The sequence below is a fragment of the Loxodonta africana genome, chromosome 7, assembly GCF_030014295.1.
Source record: "Loxodonta africana isolate mLoxAfr1 chromosome 7, mLoxAfr1.hap2, whole genome shotgun sequence".
Taxonomy (NCBI): Eukaryota; Metazoa; Chordata; class Mammalia; order Proboscidea; family Elephantidae; genus Loxodonta; species Loxodonta africana.
The window spans coordinates 90,023,390-90,028,451 of NC_087348.1; positions in this window are offsets into that span (position 1 = coordinate 90,023,390).

Below are 5,062 nucleotides of genomic sequence, written 5' to 3' on the forward strand. Positions count from 1 at the left end.
GTTCTTCAAATAGGATCATGATACCAAATAGAAACTTGGGTCTACCCAAGCTTGTAAAGAGCACCAGAAATGGCATAAATGAAGGTAAATGCAAAAGACGTTGTTTTCCTTATCCTTAAATGTTCCAAAAGGAAATTGACTGTCTACTGCAAAAATAGTTAACAATGTATCATGACATGTACAATACATGTAAAAGTAAGATATATAACAACAACGGCATGAAGACAGGAAGAGAGAAACTGGAAGAATATTTTTGTAAGTTTTTTCACTTTATTTGCAGTAGTATAATATTACTTTAAGCTAAATTGCAATAAGTAACTGATGTATACAATAAGCCATAGCAACAACTAAAACATTTTAGAAAAGAGGTATAACTAATAAGCAAATAATAATGGAGATAAAAAAAAATACACACTCTAAAAAATGGTGTTAAAAAAATACATAAAAAGTGTCTAGTTTCCTATGGGAAAAATAGAAAAACGACCAAGATGGTAGATTTTAATCCAATGATAATTACATTACTTACATTAAATACATTATACAATAATTACATTAAAAGTAAGCAGTAAATGGGTGCAGAGTCAAGACGACAGATTATTCAGACACACTAAGCCATCCCACTAAAACGAAGACCTGAAAAACCAAGTAAAATAGATACAGATGTCAGTCCTGGAGACTGGCACCTTATATGACGGGATAAAGTATTAGATCAGAAGTCACCGATGAGAAGAAGAAACTGATAATAAACGGGGAAGGAATACTGATATATAGTGGAGGTTTCCGGCCACACATGACTTTGCCTGGCCACCTTTGAATAAAAGCAACAACCCTGCATGCAGAAAGGCAATTCCATGGAATTCCCAGTAGAAGATAGAGGTTTGGCGTGGACACACCTAGGGCTAAGCAAGACCACATTTCCTGGCTGAGACTCAAGACTCTGTCACCTGGTAACCACAGGAACACACTCCTACAAAGCCCGCCCCTCCGATGAACAGCTGCTGTAACTGCCATATCTCCACAACCCCAACTGTCGGGAAACACAGTACTATTCCATCCTATGGCCTTCTGCCGTCTACCCCCGTATGTCCATGTCTTCATCCCCCTCCTACCTCTCTACTCTACCCCACTGCCCTGAGGGGACCCAACCTGGATCCCAGAACCATCTACACTGACCCCTGAATCATCCCGCCACTGCCCGCAGCCTAGAGGGGACGCAGCCCAGACCCCAGATCCATCAAAATAAAGAAGAAAAACAAAGTCTCAGTAAACATAAAATCTACAGTAGTGGAAGAAACTAAAAGAAATTCCACTAACAAAAGGAACTCAGCACAAAAGAGAGGAACAAAGAAAACCTCAGCACCACAGAAAAAAAAAAACTACAAAATGACAGCAATAAATTCACTTCTATCCATAATCACACAGAATGTAAATGGCTTAAGTGCACCCATAAAGAGACAGAGAGTGACACGATGGATTAAAAAAAAAAAGACCCATAATTATGCTGTCTACAAGAGACACATCTCAGACACAAAAACATACATATATTAAAAAACAAAGGATGGAAAAAATATATCAAGCAAACAGCAATCAAAACAGAGCAGAAGTGGTAATACTAATCTCAGATAAAGTATACTTTAAGGCAAAACCCATTATAAAAGACAAGAAAGGACTTTAGATAATGATTAAAGAGACAATCCAGCATGATGACATAACCATAATAAATACCTATGCACACAACCACAGGGCTCCAAAATACATAAAACAAATTCTAAAAGCACTGAAAAGAGAAATGAACAGTTCCACAATAATAGTAAAAGAATTAAACACACCACTCTTAGAAAAGGACAAAACATCTAGAACTCAAAATACAAGTACAGAAGATCTAAAGGCCATCATTTTGACCTTATACACATATACAGAACACTCTACCCAACAGCAGCAAATTACGTATTCTTTTACAATGCACATGGAACTTTCTCCAGAATAGACCACATCTTAGGCCACAAGGTAACCCTCAACAAAATTCATAACAGTGAGATCATACAAAGCATCTTCTCTGATCGCGATGCCATAAAAGTAGAAACTGATACCAGGAAGAGCAAGGGAAAAAAATCAAATACATGGAAACTGAATAACACCTTCTTTAAAACCACTCGGTAATATAAGAAATCAAAGACTGAACCAAAAAACTCCTAGAATCAAATGAGAATGAAAACACATCATGCCAAAACATCTGGGACACCTAAAAGGCAGTGCTCAGGGGTCAATTTATAGTAACAGGCACACAAATCAAACATGAAAAAAGGGACAAAATGAAAACATTAGCCCTACAATGTGAAACAATAGAGAACAGCAAAAGCAGCCCACAGTCACCAGAAGAAAGGAAATAATAGCAATTAGAGCAGAAATAAAAGAAATACAGAATAGAAAAAAATAGGGAGAATCAACAAAATACCTGGATCTTTGAAAAGACAAAAAAGTTCAAAGGTGTCAATTATCCCTAATTCTCATCCAGTGATCACACGCATATCAGGCGATTAAAAATACCATGGCTTGGGTCAGGCACACCCTAGTCTTCAAAGAAATATCTTTGTTTTTAACAGTTTAAAGAGATCTTTGGCAGCAGACTTGCCCAATGTAATGCAACCTTTGAATTCTTGACTGCTACATCCATGGATGTTGATTGTGGATTCAAATAAAATGAAATCCTTGACAACTTCAGTCTTTTCTCTATTTATCATGATGTTGCTTGTTGGCCTATTGTAAGGATTTTTGTATTCTTTCTTTTTTTTTTTTTATGTTGAAGTATAATCCATACTGAAGGCTGTAGGTTTTGATCTTCACCACCAAGTACTTCAAGTCTTCTTCACTCTCAGCAAGCAAGGTTGTGTCATCTGCATACTGCAGGTTGTTAATGAGACTTCCTCCAATCCTGACGCCACGTTCTTCTTCATATAGTCCAGCTTCTTGGATTATTTGCTCAGCACACAGATCGAATACGTATGGTGAAAGGACACAACTCTGAGGCATAACTTTCCTGACTTTAAACCACACGATATCCCCTAGGTCTGTTCAAACAACTACCTCTTGATCTGTGTACAGGTGCCTCATAAGCACAAATAACTCTTCTGGAATTGCCGTTCTTTGTAACGTTATACATAATTTGTCGTGGTCTGCACAGTAGAATGCCTTTATGTAGTCAACAAAATGCAAGGAAACATCCTCTGGTATTCTCTGCTTTCAGCCAAGATTCATCTGACATCAGCAATAATAGCTCTGGTTCCACATCCTCTTCTGAAAAAAAAAAGGCAGCTTCAATTCTGGCCGTTCCCTGTCGATGTACTGCTGCAGCTGCTTTTGAATGATCTTCAGCAAAATTATACTTGACTGTGATTGTGATGGTTAATATTGCGCGTCAACTTGGCTGGGCCATGGTTCTCAGTGTTTATATGTGATCACGCCCATTACAGAATCTGATATGAGTAGCCAATCAGTTGAAAGGGAGATTCCTTGGGGGTGAACCCTGCATTCAAATATAAACAGATGTTCTAGCTTCTTGCTCACTGTAAATCCTGCAACTGCCTCCTGTTCACCTGACATCCGGCTCTTGAAACTTGAGCTGTCGGCTTATTGGCAGATTTTGGGATTTGTAGATCTTCACAGCCCGAGACTGGGAGCCTTGCTCTCCAACCTGCCGATCCTGGGCACGCCAGCCCTGTAGCTACGTGAATCGAGACAATCCTCTATCCTTATCCATGGACATGGGATATTCTGACCTCTATGAACACGTGAGCCATTTCCTTGATATAAATATATATATATATATGTATATATTTATACACTTTACTGGTTTTGCCTTTCTAGACAGGGCAGCCTAAGACATTTGGTACCAAGAGTGGTTCTAGAGAAACAAAATTATAAGGATGTGGTTTCCAAATTGGTTCTCAAGTCTGGTTAGTCTTAAAGATGTTGATGATTCTGCTTCCAGCAATAAAGACGGCACTGCTAATCCGTGGCATGAGGTGGTGATACAATTACGTAAAGTATCATCACCAGAAGATCAGGTATTAGCGAAGGTCAAGGATCTGGGGGAACAAGTGTGATATCTTTCTACAGTTTTGTCAGAACGAGAAGTATAAGGAAGCGGGATGGTTGGTCCTACTTTTTCTAGACAAACTGGTAAAAGAAGGAGATGCACTCAGAGCTTCAGGGTCAAAGCTAAAGAATAAAAGCCAAAGTGCCCCATAAATGACCTTAAGGCTTCCACTTGTGTTTTGAAAGAAAGTCTTATTTCTTCTAGTAACTGAGTTGAAATTGCTGAAAACCAAACCTAGAACCTTGTTGTAAGAGTGGCTGAATTATAATGCCAACTCAATTGCCAACCTCAAGAGGTGTCTGAAGTTAAAGGCATTGATTGGAAAGAAATGGGATCCTGAAACTTGGGATGGGGACATATGGACAGATAATAAGGAAGCTGGAGACACTGAGACCCTAAATTCCCTTTAATCACTCCTGTCAGCAGAACTACTTCCATCTGAAGAGATTACTTGATCTTTGTCTGCTAAACCGTCCTGCCCAGAAAAACCATTAGCCCCTCCATTTCCATCTAATGAGAGTAGCCCTACCCCAAGTAGCCCTACCCCAGCTGACTCTAAAAAGCCTTGCCCAAGTCCTTGTCTGGGGCATCACCTGAGGCAGGTGCTTTAGAAGACAATGCTGAATGTTCTCAAAACAATTCCACACTACCGATTCTAGCTTCTAAACCTATAACTAGACTTAAGTCCCATTGAGCCCCAAAAGTAACATACAAAGTATGACCCAGGAGGAGCTACACTACACTTCAAAGAAACTGCTTGAATTTTCTAATATGTATAAACAGAAACCTGGGGAATATATGTGGGAATGGCTGTTAAGGGTATGGGATAATGGTGCAAGGAACATAAAGATAGACCAGTCTGAGTCTGTGGATATGGATGGGTCCACTAATCACAGATTCTTCATTCAGCATTTCAGCTTGAGAAGTTAGGAAAGGACTTAACAATTTATTTGGTTGGGTTGCTGG